The sequence below is a fragment of the Dasypus novemcinctus genome, chromosome 23, assembly GCF_030445035.2.
Source record: "Dasypus novemcinctus isolate mDasNov1 chromosome 23, mDasNov1.1.hap2, whole genome shotgun sequence".
NCBI lineage: Eukaryota > Metazoa > Chordata > Mammalia > Cingulata > Dasypodidae > Dasypus > Dasypus novemcinctus.
In genome coordinates, this window is record NC_080695.1 from 46,415,849 (window position 1) to 46,443,407 (window position 27,559).

Genomic DNA, 27,559 nt, shown 5'->3' on the forward strand with positions numbered 1-27,559 from the left:
ATCAAAATTTAAAAAATATTATGCATCAAGTCATCACCAAGAAAGTGAAAAGACATAGAATGGGGGAAATAACATATTTCTTAAGGGTTTAATATTAATACCTACAATATATAAGTTCACCAACAATTCAACAACAAAAACAACTTCATTTAAAAGTGAGCAAAAGACTTGAATATATATTTCTCCTAAGAAGGCACATGTGGCCAATAAGAATGTACAAAGATGCTCATAAATGCTAGCCCCCATCCCAAGAAAGTGCCAATCAAAATCACAATGGGATGTCACTTTACACTATTACAATTAATAGAATCACTATTTTTTTTAAAACAGAAAACAGCAAGTATTGGTAAGGAAGTGGAGATGCTTACATTGTTGGTGGGAAGTAAAATGGTGCAGCACTGTGGAAAATGGTTTTGAGTTCCTAAGAGAGTTAAATTTTTAATTACCACATGACCTGGCAATCTCATTTTGAGATATATACCCACAACAATTGAAGACAAGGACTACAACAGAAATGTGTAACCAATGTCCATATCAGCATTATTCACAATTGAAAAAAGGTGAAAACAACCTAAGTATCCATCACAGATGAATGAATAAACAAAATGTGGTGTACATATAATAGAATATTAATGTACCATTAGAAAGGAATTAAGTTCTGGTAAATGCTACATGTGGACAAACCTTAAAGGCATCATCTTGAATGAAATAAACCTAGACATAAGGAACAAATATTGTGTGATCCACTTATATGAAATAATCAGAATATGCAAATTTATGGAGACAAAAAGTGGATTAGAGGTGTCAGGGGCAGGGAGGAGGGTAGTGAAGGGGGAGTTAATGCTTAATGGGCACAGAGCTTCTGCTGGGGGGGGGTGGAAAATTTTTGGTAATGGATTTGGGTGATGGTAGCACAAACATTGTGGATGTCATTAAAACCCCTGAACTGTATATTTGAAACCAATTAAAATGAGAAATTTTATGCTGTATATAAGTTGCCACAATAAAAATTTTAAAAGATGTTTATTATTTCATCAGCAATCTTTATTGACCCCACAACTTTAATGTTTTAATCATAAAATCATGTGATTCCTTAAAAATAAAAACAAAATATTTTGAATATTTATAAAAATTAAAACTGAAAGAAAACTTTTATCTCTTACACCTTCATAGGAAAATAATTGAATATATATTTTCAGAAATCAGAATATATTTGAGATGGTCAGAATGGACACTTTGGAGACAGAAATTTTTTTTTTAATTATTTTTTTTTTAAATTACATTATGAAAAATATGAGGTCCCATTCAACCCCACCGCCCCCGCCCCCCACTCCCCCCACAGCAACACTCTCTCCCATCATCATGACACATCCATTGCACCTGGTAAGTTCATCTCTGAGCATCACTGCACCCCATAGTCAATGGTCCACATCATAGCCCAGACTCTCTCACGTTCCATCTAGTGGGCCCTGGGGGGATCTATAATGTCCCGTAATTGTCCGTGAAGCACTATCCAGGACAACTCCACGTCCCGAAAACGCCTCCACATCTCATCTCTTCCTCCCGTTCCCCACACCCAGCAGCCACCATGGCTACCATTCCCACACCCATTCCACATTTTCTCTGTGGACATTGGATTGGTTGTGTCCATTGCACATTTATGTCAAGTGAGGGCTTAGATTCCACATGGGTACTGGATGCACTCCTCCCGCTTCCAGTTGTAGACACTCTAGGCTCCATGTTGTGGTGGTTGACCTTCTTCAACTCCATGTTAGCTGAGTGGAGTAAGTCCAATAAATCAAAGTGTAGGAGCTGAAGTCTGTTGAGGCTCTGGGCCTGGGTGTCATATTATCAGTCCAGAGATTCAAATCCCCTACATATATCTTAAACCCAGCACCAACTACAATTCCAATAAAGTAGCATGCAAGTCTTGTGAAAAGAGATCCCCTCTGAGTCCAATTCCATCACGCAGAAACACCAGCTCCAAAGAAGGGCTATCTGTCATGGCAGTGAACCCCTTCTGCCATGACCATAGAACCCGTGGGTCTCTTTATCCCTCAAAAGAACCAATACCTGGGGTTGTATCTACCTTATCTGTCTCTTAGACTCTGTTCAGTTGTACATAGGGGTATTCCTTCTGACAACCTCCAGACTCTTTTTTAGAGACTCACAGCCTTATAATCTCATTTTTCCTTTCCATTTCCCCCTTACATTAGGTCAAACAGCTTCCCGAAGTCATGTTATTATATGTAGACAGGTATATTCTGCTGTTCCGCATTGAATCTTTAATTCAAGGTCATTTTCTACTTGCTTCTTCAGCTGGTATGTGGTAGTGATCCCTCGGTGCCAGGGAGGCTCATCCCCGGGTGTTGTGTCCCACGCTGGGGGGAATGCATCGCATCTACACGCTGAGTTTGGCTGTGAGAGTGGCCACATTTGAGTAACATGAAGGCTGTCAGGAGGAAACCCCCAGGCACAATGCTACTCTAGGCCTTGTTCTTATTGCAGGTGTATAGGCTCAAAAGTGTAACCATTAGTATCACGAGCCCACTGTTGGGCCCTCCTTCCTTCCTGGTTCTTGCCGTTGCACCTGGAGGATTGGTGCTGCTCTCCCAGGGCCCACAACAGTGACCCCCCAGCCAGGAGCCCAGTACCCCCCCAGCTGTTGTTTTTATTTCCACTATGAGTATATATAGACATTACCATATACCCTGGGCATATGCCCTGTATAACTCCCTGGAGACAGAAATTTTAAGTACCCCTCTTTACTCCCACATCTTGGCAGGCAGCAATCAAATCAATTTTTCCAATCAAATAAAAATTTCATAGCAAAACTCTCGGCCATTCTTATTTCCCACTTTTCCTTATTCTCTACACCTATCATCATATTCTGTTAGTTCTACCTCCCATTTGCATTTCAAATCCATCTATTTGCCCCTGTCTGGTCATAGCTATACAATCTTTGATCTGGACTACTGCTCTGGCTGCCTGACTAATCAAGGTTTTTCTCTTGCCAATCTCCATACTATTCTTTACTCAATAACCCAAGTGATCTGTTTAAAATAGGAATCTGATTATGTCTTACTGCCCTGACTAAAACCCTTTAAAGCTTTTCACTTGCCCTGAGAATAAAATCCTGACTACAAAGTCCTTTAATATATGGTTATACCTAATTTTCAACCTCCTTTCATGGCTCTTTTCTAACTGCTCATACCACTCCACTTATTCTCGACTTCTGGTTTGTTTCATGAATGTGCCAGGTAGGCTCATTCCCACCCACAGTCTCTATTCTGGCAGTTCCCTTTGAATAGAATCCTTTCTTCTAGGTCTTTGTGTGGCTCACCAGGGCACATTTTTTTCACCCTTCTTTCAAAGAATACTTCTGATCTAAAGTAGAGTCAGCCTAGTTATTCTATATCTCAGAACTGTTAATTTGCTTAAAATTGTTTATCACAATATGTAACAATCATGGTTACTTAGGTGTTTTCTTGTTTATTTTGCTCCATCACTCAAATGTAAATTCCACCAAATCAGAGATCAGAACTGTTTTGTTCTTTCCTCACTACTCTATCTAGAATACTCACAGTCTAGAGGATAGATCATGGCTATATAAGAGGTGTCCAAATAGTTGGTGATGAAGCAAGGATACCCAAAATTCACTTTTTTTGATTATGTGTAGGAAGAGATGAAATACAAGGCACATTGCTGTGAAAGCCACTCCACGTGGTGAACAAAAAAATTAAAGTACTCTCCAATGAGTCACAGTGCAGACACAACAAATGACAACTATAAATGTGGAATCAAACACCTTTTCATGTGGGAAGCTCTCAAAGTACGAATCAGCAAAATTCATTTAATGATTGACAACTCTCTCAAGTAATGGCAGAGCAGCCAGCTAGTATGTATAAAGTTAACGATGGGACTTGCCTTTTAAATAAGTGCAGACAGAGTAGGTGACTGTCTACAAGATTTGACTTTATGATAAGGCCATAGTTCCATAAAATCTACCCTTCTCCTGCTTATTTCAAATCTATTAATTATTGAAATTCTAAATATCATCAAATTTGTTAAAAACAATGGAGAAGCTTTGTGATAATCCCTTTATTTTAGAAGAAAGTAAAATGAAAAACTATGAAGTAATTTATATTGCACCTTTCACTTAAATTTAATACCAGTTAAAATGTCCAAATATCCCAGGATATTAGTCTTATATTAGAGTCAACACCATATAAATCTGGATTCTCCTGTCACCTAAATGCCTAAAATTATCTTATGGGAGAAAGTTCACATTCCTGTGAAGATCTCTTTGATGTGAAGTAGAAGATAGGACTTAGAATATTTTACATGTTCCCATGGTCGTTAGTGTGTCTCAAACAAGTAGGGAATGAGGAAGTCATGAATTGATTAAAGTCAATTTGAACAGGAAGCAGGAATACATTCTTTACTCATCAAATCATAGTTAAAGAGCATCTTAACAAAATTTTAAAATTAAAAACATTTAGAGAAAACTTCAATCATTGGATAATTAATGTAGAACAATGTATAATAAGTAGTTTAACATGAGGTGATCAGGAAGACAAGTTAATTATACCATTGAGTGAGCACTCATTTATAGAGCATCCATTTTGTGCAACATTCTGAGCTATCATTTCTGGATATCTGGAAATTTTCTGTGAGCATATTCTGAAGTATATCGAAACTCAGTCTTATCCAACCTCTCATTACTCATCATTCAAGTTGATAAATTTCATTAATATTGTTAATGTAATAGTAAAGTGCATGGAAATATATTAATATTCTACATGAATTTGTAAGGATTATTATAATTATAGAAGGCTAACCTAAGTGGTCAATATTCAGTTATAATAACATACTGTTAAGATATTTAGTACATTTCATTTTAAAAGACTTAAGTCATTTTGCAGATATTTAATCCTCTTTTGGATGCTTTCACATGCCTGTTCTGAGACTAGCACACAAAGGAAATTAAAAGCAGTCCATTTTAAATTACTGAAAACAAGCATGGAGAAAAGTAATTTTAAAAGAACATCTTCAAGTAACATGATTTTTTTGTTTGTTTTTGTTTTGAATAGATTTTTGAGTTTTATTGAAATCTTACATGAACAAGAAATTGGAAATACAATCACATCAAAGAACAAATTGTCACGGCTTTGACGTTTAAGCAAACAAATTTTGTAGGGCAGATTTCAAAAAAGTGTGAAGTTATAACAATTTAAAAACACAGTTAACCTACTTCTAGGAATGCAAAACATACAATCATAGGTTATTTTCAATACAAGAAAACTTAAATTTGTTTGCTTTAATTTTTTAAAACTACTAAGACAAAGCACTAGAGCTTGTACTTTTATTTACAGCATACTCCATACTCCTATGTAATCTATCCCAAATCCAAAAAAATGAAACTGTCCAAAACCAAAGGTTCTGCAAAATCATGATTTAACAGTGTGCCCAGCTTGTTTTGAAGCTAAAATGAAGCCTGAAACAATAAAAGCATTGTAACTCCCAGAATAAGGGAACTCTGCAAGCCCAATAATGTCCAAGAGCATTTATGAAAAGAGGAAAAATAATAAAAAGACGAGTATATACACAATAGTGATTCTTCAGCTCAATACAAATGGCAGCAAATTGCTACTTAAAGATGAAACAGTTAAGCCAATTTTTTTTTGAAGAATGTAGATCTAGAGCCAATCGTTATCTTGCCAATATCATTTTCAAGCCCTCACTTGTCTATTTCCACTGTTGCCCATAAGTATCCTGATAAAATTCCTGGTTGTCGTTATTGTAACCATAGTTACCATAATAGTCACCACCTTGCTGAAGCGGTTGCTGAGCGATGGGCTGGGAACCCCAGTTCTGTTGGTTGTTGGTCTGACGATGCTTGGAATCAGGCTGGTTGTACCCATCAGCCTTTCTCTTGCCTCCTACATTGCCCCCAAAATTGCCCCGAGCTCCACGGGAACCACGGCCTCTCTGCTGTTGTGCAGGACCCCCTCTGCCACCCCTAGAGCGTCTTGGTGGTCCCAAAGGTGCCCCCCTTTGAGAATAGCCAGCTCTACCTCTTGGAGGTGGTGTTCCCCGCCCCTTTGGTAGAGGTGGAGCACCTCGCCCTCCCCTTCCTCCTCCTCTTCCTCTTACTGCATAGCCATCATCATAGCCATAGTAGGGATCTTCATAGCCTCCACGATAGTCGTGATAATCATAACCATAGTAATCATCATAGTAATCTTCGTAGCCATGGTAATCTGGAGGGTAGCCATATCCACCTCTCCCCCCACGACGACCCCGACCTCTAATTGGAGGTGGCATGCGAGGAGGAGGGTGATAGTAATAATCTTCATACGCAGTGCTTCTGGAGGCCTGTCTAGCAGCTTGGCGCTCTTTCCTTTTCTTGTCTGGTGACTTGGCTAAGACTATTTCATTTTCTTCCCCTTCTATTTCTTTCCCATTCATTTCATCCATGGCCTTAACAGTTGCTCCTCTGCCTTCAAAATGAACAAATGCATAATCTTTCAACTTCTTCACTCTTTCAAGTTTTCCAAATTCGGAAAATGACTTCTCCAATATTTCTTCTGTCACTGTAGTAGCCAAATTTCTCACAAATAAAACTTTCACCTTAGCCATGACTTCTGGATCTGGTTCTTCCACAGGGTCAGCCCATTCAACTGTAACTACATTTCCCCAGACTTTTACTTTTCCACTCATCAGCCGGCGTCTGGCTTGTGCTGCTGACTTGTGATCCTCATATTCAAGGAAGCAGAACCCCCGATTCTTCTTTTTGTCATCGGGTTGATGATAGAGAATAACGTCCACCAAACCCTCTGTGACTTTACTGAACTCTTCCAGAATGTTTTCTTTAGTCTTATTCTTCGGAATTGATCCTACAAATTGCCTGTTGTTTGCCAAGTAACATGATTTTAATAACAATTTTCTATTGGCTGATTTAAACATCCCCCTGAAAAAATTAATGTAAAGTATATCATATTCCCAACCTTTTTATCAAAAATTGATGAACGATTGTCATATAAAAATCATTTCTGTACTTTATAGAAAATCTTTGTTTGATGACTACTTCCCTCACAAGTGACAAATATCATGTAGAAAATAGAGCCTAAAGTGCCTACAACTGAAAGCAGGAGGATTGCATCCAGTATCCATGTGGAATCTAAGCCACCTCTTGACATAGATGTGGAATGGACACAACCAAGCCAAGGTCCACAAGAAGGAGGAATACAGTAAGGATTAGAGTGGACTTAATGATATTCTATTCATGAACTATTGTGGGTAATAATCGAGAAAATGTGGCATTGGTGTGGAAAAAGTGGCCATGGTGGCTGCTGGGTGCAGGGAATGGGAGGAAGAGATGAGATGTGGAGGCATTTTCGGGACTTGGAGTTGTCCTGGGTGGTGCTGCAGGGACAATTGCCAGACATTGTATGCCCTCCCATGGCCCCCTGGATGGAACGTGGGAGAGTATGGGCTATGGTGTGGAACATGGAACATGGGGTGCAGCGATGACCAGAGATGTACTCACCAGATGCAATGGATGTGTCATGATGATGGGGAAGAGTGTTACTGTGGGGGGAGTGGTGGGGTGGGGGTGGTAGGGGTGAAAGGGGACCTCATATTTTTTGAATGTAATATTTTTTAAAAAATGAATAAATTGAGTAGAATTTGAAAAAAAAGTTTACTTAATTGCTATTTCCTTTTTTAAAAAGATTTATGGAAATACATTTTATTTAATGTTTTTGCTTTTATTGTCAGAAGATGAAGCTAAATTTAATGTTTAATAATCTAGGTGGCTAGAAATATTTATATCCTTTTCTTCAGTTTGGCTGTCTTTTTTAAACTTTTATTTCTTTTAAATAATTGTATTTTTGTATACATAATATTTATTTTAAGATGCAGCAAATACTTTTTGGAAAGCAAACTGATTATCAAGTTTTTTAAAAGTCTAGATAATTATTTTGTTAATCATTTAACTATATACCTTTTGAATAAGATCTTATCTATTCATGATATATAATATTTGTTTACCACATATCTACCAATTACACAAATGCATATGGGAAAGGCTTAATCAGTTTTAAGAAACTTGTACTTTGCATATTAATACTATATTTCAGAATGCTCTGACTAAATATCTGCAAAATTTTTGAATTGTGAATGAAATCAGCTATAAAATATTTCTTATGTTTGATAATGGTAAGAAATCATTTTAACTAATCACAGTAATTACAAATTATAAACATGCTAAAAATGTGGAAAATGTTTTTCATTTAATCCTACCTTGTAAAGGAATAGCATTTAATACAAACAAGTAATATTTACTTTCTTTCTAATTTTCTCTTTTCTCTCACATCTACAAATCATTGATTCAAATTTTTCTTTCCTTAGATTAAATGTAAATCTGCTACTACAATATTTTTTACTTTTCTTTACCTTTTCTTTTTTTCCTTTCCTTTCCCTTCTTCCCTCCCTCCCCTCCTCTCCTACTCCTCCCTCCTTTCCTCCCACTCTCCTTTTCTTTCTTCCTCCCCTCTTCCTTCCAGGTTCCCTCTTCTCCTTCTTTCCTATTTCTGTCTTCTTTTGGGTATGAAACTGACATTGCCACTGATTTTATGTTTCTTATTCTGATCCATCTGTAGAGTCTTTTATATGTGAGAACCAACGCCTACATATAGGAGCATGGTTTCCATATTGGACTGTGTCTGCCTGCTAGACTGCTTTGTAAGATAACTGGAATTTATACTGTTCAGTAGCACATCTATCTTACTTTTCTATTGCATTTGCTGGTAGTAAATGTTTATAGCGAAAAGCCATTAAAGAGAGTAAAATAAAAATGCTTCCCTATATAAAATTACAATGGTGCCATTTTGAATCAGTGCCAAACATTATCACTAAAACAGTCTTGAATAATTGCAGCAAGCTTTCCCTTGAGATAAAATAAACTGATCAGTTTTAAGACATTGATTTTGGATAGATACCAATAGATGTTGGTATTAGATGGCTCACTCCTGTCTCAGAAATTAACTATCTCTAGTGATTTAGCAAGAAGTATAAACTCACAATAATTGTCCAATTTAATAAAGAAGTTCTTAAAAATGAAAATATGATTATTAAACAATCATTGCTATATATAAAATCAGAATGAATAGTTTCTATTTCAAGCAAACTCTAAATTGGAATCACATCCAAACTAGGTAAGAGTTCCCTGCTAATTAATTTATTTTACTAACCTTCTGGTATTTTTCATAGTTATGATAAAAACTATATCACTACTTTAAAGTTATGTGGGTATAATTAGATAGATAGATAGATAGATAATTTCTTTTAACAATATTTGTTCAAGAATAAGTTTCTCCACGGTAATGTCATGTATTGAGTCATGACTCAGCAAAGACATGCTCAAGTCTTAGTCTCTAGTTCTTTGGATTTAATCCTATTTGTAAAGAGGATCTTTGAAGATGTAATTAGTTAAGGTTGGCGCCATATTGAGTAAGGGTGGATCTCATCCAATGTGACTACAATCCTCATAAGCAGAGGAAATTTCAAACTCATTACAAGGAGACAGATGTGGAGAGCAATGACCACATGACAGAGGCAGATATAGAGTTATGGATTGCCTGCACAACACCACCAGGTTACTACAGACTTCAGACAAACCATTTTCTTACTGAAACATTGATTTTGAACTTCCTGTCTCCAAAATTGTGAGCCAATAAATTATTGTTGTTTATACCAACTAGTCTGTGATACTATGTTACAGCATCCCGGGCAAACTGAGAGAGCTAACCTAAAAAATTATCTTAGTATCCATATAACCACTGTTGATCCAGACATTTAATAAACCTTATAATGGGAATTGGCTGTGGCTCATTTGATTGGGCTCCCATCTACAATATGGGAGGCCCTGAGTTTGCATCCCAGGGCCTCTTTGTGAAGTCAAGCTGGCCTGTTCCTGGAGAGAGTTGATAAGTTGTGCCCTCAAAGTGCTGGCCCAGCAAGATGACACAACAAAGGGAGACAAGCAGACACAGAAGAATGTGCAGTGAATGAACACAGAGAGCAGACAGTAAGAAAGCTGCAAGGGGGCAAGATAGATAGATAGATAGATAGATAGATAGATAGATAGATAGATAGATAGATAGATAGATAGATAGACAGACAGATAGATAGATAGAAATCTTTTTTTTAAAAACCTTCTGATGATTTCCACTTTTACTTATGAGGTAGAATCTGCAAAATAAAACAGCAATCCTGTTTTAACAAGGAGAAAAACTAGAGAATCTATAAAATCATAACTTTTTAATAATGCATCAGGATGCTGATGTGGGAAGAAAAATAGGTAATCCAAATTCAAAGAAGGACAAGCCTTTTCAAGGAGAGCTGGGACATATAAACTGCTCCCTTTTAGCTGAACACAGGAGGAAGAGATACCAACTTCCATGGAAACAGGTAAAAATAAATCAGTTAACATTTTAGCAAATTGTCAAGGCCATGTGTAGGTCTCAAGAGCTCAAAGACCCAGACATAAGGGGAGTTTGCATTTCCTTTCCACCAGGTGATTGAGAGAAATATTCAGGACACAGCAGGAGCCTGGAGACAGTCCCTCCTCAGCGTTCTGTGGAAGGAACAGTCATCAAACATATGACCACGCACCTCTCTCAACCTTACACTCTTGGAAATCAAAAGTCTTAAATTATCCAAAAGCCTGCAGGGAACATGGGGGAAAAGAAAACAAAAAACAGATGAGTCAAACAGAAAACAATTGGAAAGATAGTAGATTTAAATTCAATCATTATTGATAATTGTATTAAATGTAAATGGCTAAATCTCCCTACAATTTTTTGTTGTTTCTATTTCTCTGTGAAGCTACTGGAAGGGTTCTTTCAGTGAAGAAGGCACTTAACTTTATACTACAAGACTCACAGGATTTTCATTAAAGATGTTGAAAGAATTAATACAAGATGTATAGATATTTAGTGCCCTTTGAAAACATTTTATAAGTAAGACATTTGATACAGCATAGAAAAATATTAAATTACATCATAATTGTGTCTTCATAGAACATAAAATATAATGAGGAAATTAAAAACTAGCCAGACCTATGTCTATAAGTTGAGTAAACTAGTCACATGAATAAAAGGTTTTCTTAGAATAAAGGAGCTACAGCTTTATTTTAAAATACTTTAACATTAGGGAAATTTGGCTTACTGGAGGAAGTAGAGGACATCAGAATAAAAATAAAAAGAAATTCCCTGAAAGGTTATCAAATATTATTATACTGTCACCTCACATAAATGATAGAGATTCCAATACCATGGCTCATGTGTTCAGTCTTTTAAATCTTTTTCCCACCAAATTCCACGCTGAAATGAAAATCTTATTTAGTTGAGTATGTGTATTTAGTTTAGTTGAGAGAGAGTATGTGTATGTATAGGTGTATAGTCTCTTTCTCTGTCTAAATAGGTACACATTATATTTTCTGCTTTTTTTTTTCATGGTGAGTTCAAAAATATTTACTGTATTCTAGTTCCATCTCAGCAAGTTCCATGCCTTTAGGTCAGATTTTGTAATTTCCAGGGTACAATAACATCATTATTATCTACATATCTGTATTCTAAATTTTCTGGATATTTTATTCATTTATTTTGTTTTGTTTTGGTAGTTTTTCTTCAGAAAAGAAACCAGGTCAAGAGTGACAATGTATATATTATATTGTTTTACTCTGGTCAAATATCAAATCAAACCACTAATATAAAAGGAGGATAGATGGCAGCAGGAATATAAGTGGCATTTCAAATATCCTGATCTTTCAAGTTTGACCTAGGTTTTCAAAATTAGCAGAAAATCTAGATCATACATACTAAAGTGGACCTCTTTGGAACTGTTTTGTTTACTATTAATATTTTACATCCTATCACTTCGAATGAAGTTTATTGTTTACTGTGTGAGATATTCTTACCAGCTTTCATTGCAAATAAGGGACTGTTATATTTTCTAGGTGAGAAAATATTTTCTAGATGAGAAAAACAATGCTCCCCAGATGAAAGCAAAGGTGGGAGAGTCATAAAAGCATTGGATCTTAAAGCCAGACCACCTTGATTTCCAACACCAGCTCACAAGCACTTTGATGTTCCATTCAATGTTTAATACTACTGACTCTTACTATCTGAAATTGTAAAACAGGGCAATCTGCATGATACTTTTCTAATATGGGAATTGGGATAGTTATAACAGGATAGTTGGAATACTCACAAAAGGTGAAGTGTTATTTGTGATAAAGTATCTTTTTGTGCCTCTGTTTTCTATCAGTATTAGCAGTGTGACTGTGACCAGGGTAGATTAATAACACTCCAAATTCTCTTCTTACACCTTTAAATAACCAGGATACTAATGCCTCACTAGCATTGTGTGAGAGGAGAGGAAAAAACAGTTGGAACACACTACAAGCAAGATGTGGCACAGGATAAGTGTTTACTGTTGTTTTAATCAGTATTGTAGAATATAGATCTTAGGGAAAATCTCAATTTAGAAAATTGCAAATTGGAAATACTGACTTTGAGGCATATGAAAAAATATGTTAACAAATTTAAAACATTGGCAATCTGTTGGTAACATTTCAACAGTCTTTGTACACTTTGGTGCAGATTTTAATAAGGTTAATTCTACAGATTCCTCATATAGTCCATATTTCAAACTCTGAACCAATGCTTTAGAATAGAGAAATGACAGCCTCTAAATGCATTGGACGTAATGAATGACACGAACTATCAGAATGGTGTGAGCATCAGAAAATAACCACTTGAAAACGAAATGATAACACATGAAATGCTCACTTTAAATTGGTTCAAATAAAAATAAATTAATTAAATAATTTAAATCTTAGACTCTTGAGCAAGGTTCATTTCAATGATAAATATAGTAGTCTTGCTCTTTTAATGAATTATAATGATTTAGAATTAAATAGATTGTAGAAAATTATATTTTTAGAGCTGAAGCCCATCTGTGTAATCATAGAAGAGGTTGCAGAAAAATTATTTCACTAGTACCTCTTTCTATAAAAAATGAATGAAGAGTCAGAAACTATTTTAATAGGAATAGAAAGGAGCATTCATCAGTTTTAACACTGCTAAAATATTAGTGAATTCATTAAGACTATCATAAATAAATTTTATAATTTACTACCTACAGATGTTCACAAAATGTACCAAAGTAACAGATTTTCCCAAATATATCCTACACAAATAGCACCCACAGTATCATTTTACACTATCATAAAATGGTCCCTTTCAAGTAAACTGGGAAAAAATTACATAATAATGCCTGTAATAGGAAAATTTAACTAGAATGCAAAACAGTCCTGTATTTTGAGTCTGGCGGAAATCTAGCCTTTCAAAAACATGCATGCAAACTGTTGATCTCAAGTCAAAAGATCACTTATTTAAGCTTATCCATGTGTTTGCTTATTTGCAGCTGCTTATTAAAAGAGATGAATATCAACATTAAAAATTTTTAGTGCTCAAAAACATGTCCTAAAATAAACCTCACCCTCATTGGAAATTCTTACTTTACTTTTACAAATTTTACCTGCACAATCAAACACCAAAGAAGATTTGTGATTTTGACCTTTGTCATCTTATTTATCAGACTATTAACTCAGTCACACATTCATTTTTAAAAGGTTTGAGCCTCCTTTGTAATGCCTACTTCCAATGAAAATGAATAATACACAAATGAAAACACTGAAGATACTGCACTTTGTTAGTCCTGTTTTTAAGAGCTTTTGAGACTAGAAATAAAAGGGCTTATAACCATAATCTATTTGGAAATTACAGTTTTCTATATTTTTGGAAACTAATAAGAATATCTGCTATCACTCACAAGAAAACTGGTAATATATTAAAAATATATATTTTTTGTGCTTTTGCATGTGAACAAAACAAAATTTTAGTAGTTGTTTTATATAAGCACTCCATTCATTGACTTTCCAATTATCTCATTAATATTTTATTAAAATTAATATGTCATCAAGACAGGTTTTCTAAGATCCAATTACATGCAAATCTTAAACATCGTTTTAGAATAATATTATTTCCGTGTACAATAAGATCATGAATTTATTTTTTTCCTTTAAGAAAATTCCTCAGTATAACAAAGTTGGCAGCAGAAATGGTTGACCATACTTTTATATTCCAGGTGAAAACCATCAGTGGCCACCCTAATATCTGATTGGAATTGTAAGTAGAGTCAACTGGAAGTGCTGGGACAGTGTTTCCTGTAAGAAATAAGGTAGATTTAACTTTAACCAATGCATTCACGTTTTCAAGTATTAAATATGTGAGGATATTTTTAGGCTCATAAATCTCCATAGTTTGTCTCATTTAATGTAAGTATTGGCATTTAGCATTATATATTGGGTCTTTCTACTGTTGAGTGTACAACAAAAATTTAGACTTCGTCTTCTCTACCCTGCTCAAGCACAAGAGATGACTAGCTTTATATCATGTCAGTGAATGAACACAAAAAATCTTATTATATTTTAATGATGCATTTGGTTTTCTACATTGCTTTTTTAACATGTAATATTCTGTTTTTTTTGTTTTTTTTTTTGACTTGACATGTACAAAGAGGGAATAAAATCTAAGCCTCCAAGTCTAATGGGGATGAGGGAACAGTCAGTCTGAGGAGATGTGGATCCAACGGATTATTTTTAAGATGTTGCTTTTGATTATGTATCTCTTTTCTATTCTCTGTGTGACTCATACTGAATCATGTTTCACCTGAGATCTTTGAATGACTTCAACTAAGAATGTGTGAAAAGGAAAATAAAGGTTTATTTTTATATAATGCTCTTTTTACTTAAAGTGTCCTAGCCTGTGTCACAGCAACCCAGAAAGGGAATTACAGATGCCGAGGACAAGGGGGGAGAAAGAAACTCTGACACTGGAAGATGCTGAGGTAAAGAAAAATGTTCAACTCAGTTTAAAATATTTTGGCTCAATGTATTGTCCTGTGGGAAAATACTAAACAAATTTAAATAATTTATTTCCTAAAGCACATATGTTTGATATTCTACTATATTAAATCTATTCCCTAGGCAAGAACTGTGTACATAGTAGTTGTCAAGGAAGTATGCATTCTATAAAACTCACCATGGTACAGGAAAATTATTAGAGGAAGGTAACATGAAGATAACTCCAATGTATGAAAAAATAATATTTATGTAGTAAAACAAAGAAATAATTTGATTATTCAAAACAGATAAACATTAATGAAAAGATAAGATACTCTATAATTCTCCTCGTCTACTTAAGCAATCCTGCTGTCACAATATCAGCCAGTAGCTTTAAATAAAGAGCTCCATGCAAGGACTCCAGTTTTCTCTTGATTATCCTAAGGCTTCTTAAACTGGATGTGTCCAAACCTGGATCATAACCTGCCTCTGGGTGACCTCCCTTGTTCCATATCTCAACACTATCAATCTCCACCCACACCCTAGCATTGGAAAGTTCCTTCCTCTCCATCACACCATACTGCTTGCAGTCAGGCCATCAGGCCCTTAGTAGCCTGCTGCCTAAATCCCTCCGCCTTTCACTCACCCCATCTTTCCATCTTCACAACTAGCTGGTTCAAGCCACCATGACCTTTAACCAGGATAAGCGTGATAATTTTCTAACATTTTTACTAAACCTACATTTGTCCCAATCCAATTCATTCTCTGGCAGTTAGAAAGCTCATTTTAAAATAAACATATGATTATGTCATATAAAATTCTCACAGATTCCCCATCATTGTAGGATGACCTTTCAAATTCCTTAATTTGGCCTACAGAGCCTCCTCTCATTCTTTAATTTTCACAATTCATTTCTCCTGTCACATGGCATTCCCTAAATATAGGCCTAGAATGCTTTTTGACCTCATCTCTAGTCGATTTCCCCTTTCTTATTCTTACTTGTACAAAAGAATCCACTTTTTCCCTAACTAAGCCATTCGCTATTAACTCAACTACCATGAGTTTACAACCCATATAGTTCTATTAGACACCTCTCCAAATACACTAATTACATTTTTTTCATTTTAAAAACATTTATTGAAGTATATCATTCATACATAAATAATCAGTGTTTAGTAATTGTTGTGACCTTACAAAACAAGCATGCACATCATCATACAGGGCTCCACACATCACCCTACCACCAATGTCTTGCATCGTTGTGAAACATTTGTAACAAATTATGAAATGGCATCCTCAAAATATTACTACCAACTACAGTCAGTATGTTGTCTTACAGTTAGTGTATTTCCCCCCAACCTATTCTCTTTTTGTTTGTTTGTAAACTATATAATTTATCTAAAGTGCACAATCAATGGCATTCAGTATAATCACCAAGTTGTGAATTGATCATGTCAATCAATATAGAGCATTTATGTACTCCAAAAAAAAAAGACAACACCAGAAAACAAACCACTATCATTCCCATAAGTTAGCACTTTTAATTACAAATCCTATAATGTGCTTTCACCATTTCTATTCATTTCCAAACATTTCCAAACAACTTTTTATCAATTCTGCACAGACAAAATCTCAGCATTCCATTCTCTAACCATATTCTATTCTCTGGTGACTTACATGCAAGCTATTAACTCTAGGAGTTTGCTCATTCTATTTAGTTCATAATAGCAAAATTATACAATATTTGTTCTTTTGTGTCTGGACTGATTCACTCAACAAAATGTCCTCCAGGTTCATCCATACTGTCATATGCTTCATGATTTCTTTTCTTCCTACAGCTGAATAATATTCCACTGTGTACATATACCACATTTTGTTTATCCATTTGTCTGTTGATGGACACATGGGTTTTTTCTATCTTTGGCAATTGTGAGTAATGGCACTATGAACATTGGTGTGCAGACGTCTGTTCATGTCATTGCTCTCAGTTCTTCCGGGTATCTACCAAGTAGTGGTATTGCCAGGCCACCTGATAGATCTACATCTAACTCCCTTAGGAACTGCTAAACAGACTTCCACAGTGGCTGTTTTGACTCAGTACAAAGTCCTGATTGGGACTCCAAAAATATCAGCTTCTTTAAATGCTTTAGAAAGATGAACAGACCAATGTTGCCACACCAAATATGAGACGGGTAAAGTTTCAGTCATCTATTCTTTACTTCTACTGCCATCATGCTAGCCTAAGCCATCTTCATCTCTTACCGACACTAATGAAATCGCCATCAATTTAACTTCAAAATCCCTATTTGCCATTCTATATATTCGTCCTCCTGCGTGCAAAACAAGCTTTTGACAAATGCATATTATTTGTTAATTTTATTCATAAACACGTGATATGGGCTATTTCTTTTAAATATTTGCTTTCTTTGCTCTCCTTTCACATTTTTTAATATTTAATTTTTTTTTATTTTAAAGCAGTTTCATTGAAATATATTCACATACCATATGATCTATTGGAAATATAATCAACTGCTTTTATTATAGTCACAATATTTTGCATTCATCACTACAAATAATTTTATAACAATTTCATTACCCTATGGACTATTTCTTTTATTTAAACTCTAAAGTAATTTCAATATGCTCTGTGGGCCATTCTCCAGAGTTGGGGGACATTTCATCTCTAGCATTACTGAGGAGTCCTTCCGTGCCCCAGGATATTAAATAGTCCGAACACTGGGTCCCCTGCTTTCGATTCCCCATATCCTCATTCTCCAAGCTCACATTACCCCTTGAATTCTAGGGCTTCCAATACTCTCTTGCACACTTTTACAGAATACACTTTGCCAGTTAAGGCCCTGACCCTAGAATCTAGCCTTTCTAAGTACTTCCTGCTGCCATTTTCATTCTGAGGTACTACCACCTCCTTGTGGTGCTGCAAGGATATTGTGATGACTTAAGTTATGGGCCGATGGCCAGGCCAAGGGAAGGTCACTAACTTTCAATCTTGGCAGTCGTTTTAACGTTGAACTTCGAGCCTTCACCACCATCCTCTCAGCTTCTTCAACAGTGAGCTTAGGCTTTTAAGTGTCCAAAGCTAGGAGGAGATTTTACCTTAGAATATGGACACCTGCTGCTTTTAGTCCAAGCCAAATGTTAACGAAGATCTGGCTCTTTTCCTGGAATGAGGTAGAGAAAAATAACAGTCGAGAGAGACACAAACAATTTCACAATAATATATCCTGTCACAAATGCAAATGAGTTTTTTTTTTTTAATTCCATTCTGAAAATACTTCCAGGACTTCTTGTTGAAATAACACCAAAAAATCTTTCATTGGGTTTAAAAGTTTCACCTACATTTCGGACATATAAACGCAACTAGTAATTTTGGCATTTTTGACCAATGAATCTCAAACCATTATCAGCATGTATAGTAGGAACAGAGAAAAGGAGAGAAAGATATCTATCATTCACTCCTTACAGATCATATGTGAGCCTGTGTGCATTACACACATGCATGGAAAGGGGCTCTTAGAAATCGTATTCCCGACTGAGATTTAGGGTTTGTGCCGCAATCCATTTACTCACATCCAAAGTGGGTTGACTTCCAGGAGTCTTTCCATTCCTGCATTGTTAGTGCACAGTTCACTGTAGGGACCTTAAAAATGTGTGTCGAATGATAAGACACTTTGAAATGTTTTCAATTGTTACTCCTTTGCTTTATGATCCTGGTAAATGTATCTTCTAATTGAACAGTTTGGGGGGAGAAGCTGTAAGTTTCTCCCTGCTGGTGAGCAGAAATATACAGAGAGAATACTGCTGAAAGCTACATAGTAACTCACAGAAACACAAGGGGAAATGCAGTAAGTGGGGGAGCCTGGGCCTTTTTTCCCAAAGAGGCAATCTTCCTGAGTAAAACCCTCTCCTCTGCCAGGAGCAAACTGCTGGCTGCCAAGTTTAAAAATAGAGCCCACTGTGTGGCCATGAATCCCAAGGACTTAGAGTGAGACTTGTACAGGCCAGGGAAAGAAGCAAGGACGTGAGGGAGAACTGGACTGTGCCTATGGTTGGACCAGCTCTAACCCATTCTCATACCAAGAAAAGAGACATCTATTTAAAACACCAATTCTTTATCTATTTATGATGTTTGCTGTCCTTTTGTCCTTTCACTAGGTATTATTTTTATATTTTGGCTGATATGTGTAGAAAATACAATATTACTATAGGTCTAACTAATTTAACCAAAAAAGTTTCTATTGTAGCATTTATACTACTTTTTGCCTGGCTTTCCTATGATTTGTATTAGTTTGTTACTTTTCCCACCACACTACTCTAGTATTTTAATTAATTGTAAAGCCTTGTAAGAAATGCTGTCCTTCCTTGCTTTCCAACTATGGATGTCCTGTTACCCAGATGAGAATCAGCTCGGTTCTCACCTACTCATAGAAACCACTGCTGGCCACCCGTGTCTATAGTGGGATATATTTTCTCTGTATGGAAAGATACGGCTTTTCACTTCTCATACAATGCTTTATGCTTGGTTCATTTTTTTTTTCAAGTATAGCCTTTTTTAGAGATGAGACCCTCACTTATCCTTTTTTTTTTAACAGTGCACAACCCCCAGGACAGTAATTCGCACATGTAGGTATTCAATACACATGCATTGGTTGTTCGACTTTATTGTTTGTTCATTTTCCTTGGCTGCATTACTGTGGAAGGGCTCTGGATAGGGAATCAGAAAACCTGTTTCTAGTACTGGCCATGATGCATATTAGCTCTGTCACCTTGACTAGGTCACTGAAAAAACTGTACTATGTTCCAACTTCGATAATGAGAATAACTATCTTATAGGGATATGCAAGTCATAAATGAATTGTGTATATGAAAGTGCTTTGTAAAGTATCATGCTCCCTCTACTGTTATTATTAATTGCAACAAGAAAATTTGTAAGCAGTCCTGTCTGTTCTTCTATTACGACATATAATCATTTTCTACTCTATGAAAATTCTGGATCTTGATGCATCAGGTGGTATAAAAGATATGCAGGTATCTGGGGAGGGCTGAGAGGATTCTGTGTACCTGGGCACCCCGACCACAGCTGGAGAGAGGGCACGCCCTGCTCCACCCCTCTAATTGGATTTTCACTTTGGGCTCTTGTCTGACTGGATTGTAAGAAAGCGCTTATTTCTGCCATATGAAATACAATTGATTTTTTTTTTTAAATTGCCAGAAGCAGAATCATTTTATCATGTTGTTTTACTGTGATCTAGATAGACAAGCAACTAAGAAAATGGAGAAATTTTATTATAATCCCTACAAATTCTAACTTGAGCACACTAATATTTACTTCCCCTTAATATTGATTGTCAGCTACAAATTATCATGAATTTTGCTCTGTTTTTTGCATTTATAATTTAAAGCCTGCCTATCTCCTGATTTGAAATGGCTTACAAGACCTAGATACGTATGGCTTATATATGTACACACACACATATTATATATTTATTTAGTTCAATATCTATAAATATTAAAACCATGAGTTTACCCAAATGTCTCTAATTCAAATACAACACTGTTTCATTCTATCCTTCCTGTTTGCCATTTTTTCTAATGCTCTTCTCAGACAGGTAGAAACCTGATTCATGTTAACCTCAGTATTTTTCTTTATGTTCTCAGTTCCCAAGTGTGTACATCACTGGCATTTCCTCAGCCCACAGCCCTACCTAGCCACCACCATGCCAAACCACATTCTTGTTCGGTTCCTTAATGTGCCAAACACCTCCATATATATATGGAAAGTGCAAGTCAGTCAATATGAAACCTTAAGGTTCTCATGAAAAAATGCCTAGAAAATGTAAGAGCACATTACATAAAAATGAGTAACCTAAATAAAAATTTGAGTATGGACAAGCACAAAAAAAACTGCATGGTTCCTTCTGTCTGGAGCATTTGTTCTCCCTTGTATTTTCCAGGCTATGTTGTACTTATCTATTAAGATTCTTTAAATTTTCCCAGGCAGCCTATTTTTTCTCCAAAATCTAGGAATCATACTCCTTTTGCCCTCCTGTAACACCCAATTGCTTCCTCTAATGGTTGCTTAACCTATCACACCTCATTCTCATTGCTATGATTAAGTTAAATGTGAGGTCTACTTGTAAATTTTAAATATTGTTGTTTTAAATGACAAACACCTGATAATTTAATCCCAACAATAAATAGGGTGCTTGATTTATGTAGCAGGCACTTTTTAAAAATGCTTGTTAACCTGAACTGGTGAAATATTTTATCTTACCTGGTAAGGGAAAATAAGAAATAGCCCTTGAGATCAAGCCTGAAGAATTATAATAATTGTAATGGGCTGTTGGAAAGGCATGTGCCAAAAGAAATAAATAGTGTAAGAGAGACAAATATAGATTGTATGTGGCAGACTCTAAAAATTAGACTGATATTTTATTGCACAAAACTTTATATGTCCATGTAAAAATATGAATTTATTTGCTGGCAACTAGAAACAAATCATGGAAAGCTATGAAAGAGGTGAGTGATAAAATGAAAGTTGTGGCAGATGTTGGTAATGTCTTAACCCACTGTAGCAGTTTGATATAGTTATGTATTCCAAAAATAGATACTGGATTATGTTTGTTAACTGGTGTTTACCTGAGCATGATTAAATTATGATTAAGGCTTTGATTGGGCCACATCAGTAGGGTGCTGATAAAAGGCATGACAAGAGACAGAGTTGGAGGCATTTTGCTGTTGGAGTTTTGATTTGGAGTTTGATGCTGGAGTTTTGAGCTGGAGCCCCAGGAAATAAGCACACAGAGGAAAGAGAAGCAAGGCCCAGAAGAGAGGACCTGAACCAGGAGAAGAACACAGGAATAGGGATGGCTCCTTAGACATGGTAGAAACCCTGGGGAGAGAGACAGAAGCATCTGCCTGATAGTGTACAGCTGACCTTGTGAAGGCAAAGCCTAGAGAGCCTCATTGTCTACAGATGAACTTGTGGAGAAAACAGAGGACCCGAGCCCAGAGAGAGTCAAGACTTGGGAAGAGAGAAACCCAGGAAGCCTTAATCCAGAGAGATGTTGCCAGCCATATTGCTCCAACACATGGAAATAGATTTTGTGAGGGAATTAACTTATGCTTTATGGCCTGGTACCTGTAAGCCCCTACCCCAAATAAATACCCTTTATAAAAGGCAGCAGGCTTCTGGTATTTTGCATCAGCACCTCTTTTTACTGACTAATACACCCACTATCAGTTTTCTTTTTCTTATTTGTTAAGGAAGAGTAGAATAAAGATGCTGTTTAAGGAATGAATGTATTTGGTTTAAAAAAAACAACAACAAAACAAGCCTTCCTTTGTAGTCTGGATGACCAAACAATAGTTCAATGAGATATTAATATATTTATAAACTTACATATATTTATAATGAGCAACTTGGGGGACCTTTTTGAAAAGCTATTACTTACTAGATAAAATAAGCTCTCTAGATTCAGATTTCTTATTATGTCAAAAAATTAACTTTCATGTGCTTAAATCACTATTATATGATCCCTAACTCAGGCTCTGTGTTTAGACACACTTGATTAAAATCCCAGTTATACATTTCCTATCTATGTACTTGTATTAGTCAGCCAAAGGGGTGCTGATGCAAAATACCAGAAATTGGTTGGTTTTTATAAAGAGTATTTATTTGGGGTGGGAACTTACAGACAGCAGGCCATAAAGGATAAGGTACTTCCCTCACCAAGGTCTATTTGGAGGAAGGTGGTTGCCAAAATCTGTGAGCATTCAGGCTTCCTGGGTTCCCAAGTTCTTGGGGCTGGCTTTTCTCTGGGTTCAAGTTTCCTTCCTTCCTGAGCCTGGATTCTCTTTCCTTTGTGAGATTACTTCCCAGAGCTCCAGTTTATGTCTTCAACATCCAACTCCAACATCAAAACTTCAACATCAGAAACCCTCAACTCTATTCTTTGCCATGTCTTTTATCTGTGAGTCTCCACCCACTAAGGGGTGGAGATTGAGTGGGCACTCAATGCCCTAATCATATCCAGGTACAGATCAGATTATAAACATAATCCAATATTTCTTTTGGAATTCATCAATTATATCAAACTGCTTCATTACCCTTGGAAAATTCTAAAATATCTAAAGTTTTGTTCCTCATTTGTAAAAAACAACAACAAAATTTATCTCACAGTTAGGAAAAAATAGATAATGCATGTAAACAGGCAAGCCTGGCACAATAACTGCAGAAAATGACAAGTATTGGGATGATAATGATGATGATGAGACCAATGGTAACTACTCTGACTGGGACGACTGATATGTTAATGCTACAGAGAATGGAAGAGGCAGTGACAAATGTCTAGAGGCAAGATAACCTAATAAAATGAAAGAAAAGGTAAAAGGATCTGAATAAAGTTTAGGGACAGTAGGAAGGGAACGAATGGCATGACTGAAGGGAAGATTTTGAAAGAAGAATCTTTATTACACAGATATAGTTGTGAGAGCTGGAGGTGGACCAAAGAATGAGACAGGACTTAATTGCAGTTCACTACAACTTCAGGTCTGACTACTAGGTATGAGCAGGTAGGGCAGTGCCTGATGTAAAAGGTGGAGATTTCTGCAATTCTTATATAACAAAGAGCTGCAAATTTTAGGCATAAACAGCCTGTTTTCCTGATAGCTTGAAACTGCAGAGTGTAATTTCCACAGATTGCTTACCTTTACATCATCTGTTTTGAAGAACTGAGAACTGTGATCTGATCTCTGCCTTACCCCCACCTCACACTCCTACTTCTCTTTCCCCCATCCCAGGACCAGTCCAAGGCCTGTGACCTATAAAGGCTCTGTTAACCTCAGGAAGGTGGAGTGGGCAATCACACTACAATTGAAGCTTCTGCTCTCAGCGAACACAGCTTTCTTTTTTCTCACCTGCTTTCTTAGTGGTCTTAGATTTGCAACCCTAGAGAAAATTATGGATATAGGAGAGTTTGTAGGAAAATTCTACATTGAGCATTTTGCTGTTTATTGTTTATTGTTTTATCAGTGTGTGCAGATCTTGACACACAAGCAAAGAAAAGGGCAATTGTGTCTTACCTGAAAAACTTTCCAGTCAAGATGCAGTCATGTCACCACCATCATAGAGCTCGAGAGCCCCAATTCTGTTCCATGGCAAAGCTGGTCACCTCAATCTAAACAACAATATTATGCTAATATTGACTTTCAGTTGAAGGAAATTAATCTAACCATATGGGATGTCTCATGAAATTAAAAGCACAAATAGAAGAAAAAGGACAAACTCAAACAAAATTATCCAAGTAAAGGGCATCTAAAAATGTTCACAAATGGCAGTGTTGATATTCTTTTTATACAACATGTTTATTATTTTTATTCCAAATAGAGAGACATGATTTGAAACACTATGCAGAAATAGTATGGATATTATAGTCTATATATTTAAAACAGTAGTCTATATATTTAAAACAGCCAATATAAAAAGAAATGGAAGGAGAAAAAAAAAGAAAGAAAGAAGCCCCTGGAGGCTGACTTAGCACTGCTTATTAGACTCTGGGCTTCTGGACTTACCTGAATCCCTGGTCCTTCTGTAACTGTGATTTTCTGTATACATTTCAGTTGTTACCATATGGTTCAGGATAACCAGGGGATAGGATTGTACCTCTCCACTAAGTGAAATTGACACTACAGGGGACTGAAAGTCAAAGCCACATTTAATAAAAATAAAATACAATGAAGCACAATATTAATGTGTCTGGTTTATTTTGGAGTATGATCAGACTTTAAGAGAAATTTTACATGTTCTAGAAACTTTAATTGACATTTTTTGCCAAGGTAACATTTAGCCTGTTCTTTTTAAAATTGGCAATACTATTGATTATTTACTATGATGCAAATAAATTATACATCCTGAGTCTAGAAATAAATTTTTTCAGGTTATCAAAGAAGGCAGTATACACAGCAATGCCATCTCTGAAACGAATTCTTTTTAGAATAATTTATCTACTACAATTTAAGAAACTTTGTAGAGCATTATCTTCTATATGTAGGCATGCAACTCCAAATAATATTAATGGGATTTTTATGAGCAAATCCAGAGAAGAGGAGTGGAAAATGTACAAATGAATCTGAGTGTTAATCATGACTGCATTAGAGGATCTTATACAAAATGAAGCAAATAAACTGTAATTTAAAATGCCATTGTTATTCAGTCTGCATTAACCTATCACTTTTCAAACATTCATCAGCATAAATGTATTAAAGGAACATTACACAAGTAATATAGCAAATCAACATTATAATGATTTTCCACAAAATCTAATTATGTTGAAAATTCATGGCTTTAGCATTGATGGCATTCTTAATAAATATTGAGAAGGAAAACATGTTTCATGCTTGTTAATCTGATGAGCTATTTTTTGAAACAATATTTTAAAGGTTGGCTGCTATCAGTTTTTTCTGATAAAATATTCTTTCAATAGGTCACAAACATTATCAATTCCATTTGTGTGGCCCTGTAAACAAGATATAGTCATTGAAAGCAGCTCTGTGAAACTGTTCCTCAGGTCTGATTTACATATTTATCCAAGTTCTCACACTTTCCCAGACATGGTTACCTACACAGCTTGGTATTGTGTCATTCCATTAAAGCATTTGGCACAGACTGACAGTGGACAGCCATGGAGCCTTGTAGCAGGTATCCTGGGTTGTATTCAGATTGAATGATCGAACCAGTGGAAAATTCAGAACCGATACTACTTCCGTATCTGGGCCCTGGGACAGAGCTGCACAGGGAATCACTGCTGCAAGGAACAGCTAAAGGCAAAGCATGTACAACAATGTATCTTCCTGAAGAAGCCAAATATTTTCTTGAAAAGAGATTTAAAATGAGTCCAGTGAGAGTTCGTGTTGATATAAAATTAACAGTGTCTTTAAAATCCCTGTAAGGAATGATTTTTGGAGCACTTTCACATTTATATTTCATCCTCAAATCAACTTCAATGACCACCTGAATAGTCTCATTTTTAAACAAAGAAACCAGGGCATAAGTAGAATCTCCGCCTTTAGAAGACTGATTGATAAACAATTACAGTTAATTGAGCACCAGTATTATCCTGCTAGTGATAACGAGTTAAGAACTTTATACTCAAAGACCACACAGACTAGTGAGAAAATCCAATCAATGAATGCATTTGTGATAAAAAATAAATAAATGTTCTGTGGGAAAACAGAGAATTAACCCATTCTGCAAGGAAAAACTTGGAAAAGAATCTCAGGGAGAGCTAGTTTGGATCCCACTACTGGGGTATAAAAAAAGCCTACCATCTCTGCGGTCACCCCTCGGGCTGAAGTGTGGTTTGCTGGCCTGGCCGGGGAGCGGCCGTGGTAGGCCTATTCCAAACCGCTGCCCCCATAATAGGGTGGTTGGTCGGGCCCACCGCCACCCCTGAAGGAAGCTCGGCATGGGCGCAGAGTGCCCTCGGGTCTCCCCTTCTCGGCAGCCATGCTTCCGCGGCCGCCCCTCCTCCCAGATGGCGCCACCCGATGCCTTGTGGGGCAGCACCCTTCTTCTTCCTTCTCCCTGCGCAGGCGCAGGGCAGAAAAATCCAGTCTGCCCTTTTCCCTCCCCCCCGACAGCAGCAACAGCCAGGCGTGGGCGGGCAACTCCAGTCTGCCCTCTACCCCAGGAACAGCAGCCACCAATCACTAAACCCTGCCACTTCCCCCAGCAACAGCAACAGCCAATCCCTAATCACCACCCCTCCCCCATCCAGTACCGCCCACTGACCTTTCTCCGGCAACCAATCAGAACAGGGCGTGGCTTCGACCAATCAGCCTTCCCCAGCCCCTATAAAACTGTTGCCTCTCCCTCAATAAAGTGGACTTGGGTGTTTACCTTGTCTCCACGGTAGTTCTTCTGCCATGTGCCCTCCAGTCCTGAGAGCCCCCGACAAGGGCCTGGCCTCCCTTGTCCCCAGTTTGTCGCCTGCTTCTCCGGGCGACCCCGTCAGCCGAACCGCGCAACCCTTGTGAGACTGACCCCTTGTCTTCTGCAGGACCGACCCCTCGTCCCAAGTGGGACCGACCCCTCGTCCCAAGCGGGACCGACCCCTCGTCCCAAGCTGGACCGACCCCTCGTCCGCAGCCAGACCCCACCTCTACTGACCGAGCAAACCGTCGCACATCTCCTTCCCTGGGTCTATTCATTGGACCAGCAATTGTCCAAGGAAGAGCATGGGGGCTGAGAGTGTGGTTGTATGGGGCTGGAATGGAGTGAAGACAGGATATTTCCACAGCTGACCATGCTAATGTTAGTGAGATTGTGTGTATTTAAAAATGCATGTTTAACAGTATGGTTGTATGCCTTCCAAGTGGAAAAAAAAAAAAAGCAAGTAGGGAAGTTTAATAAAATATTCCAGCTGGTGAGGACACCATTCTGCCTAAAGTTTGACAGAAAAAAGGAGGTTCTGACATCTGTCAGCTGGTAGCTGCCTGGCACCAAGAACTAGGCTGTGATGCTCTCCTGTTGAAAGTAAAGTCTCACAGAACATCCATATCAGA

At 36.9% G+C, this 27,559-nt stretch overlaps 1 pseudogene; it reads right to left on the minus strand.

Moving 5' to 3' along the window:
• Positions 1–5,602: 5,602 nt before the first annotated feature.
• Positions 5,603–6,969, minus strand: LOC131275534 (heterogeneous nuclear ribonucleoprotein R pseudogene; annotated as a pseudogene).
• Positions 6,970–27,559: the final 20,590 nt, after the last annotated feature.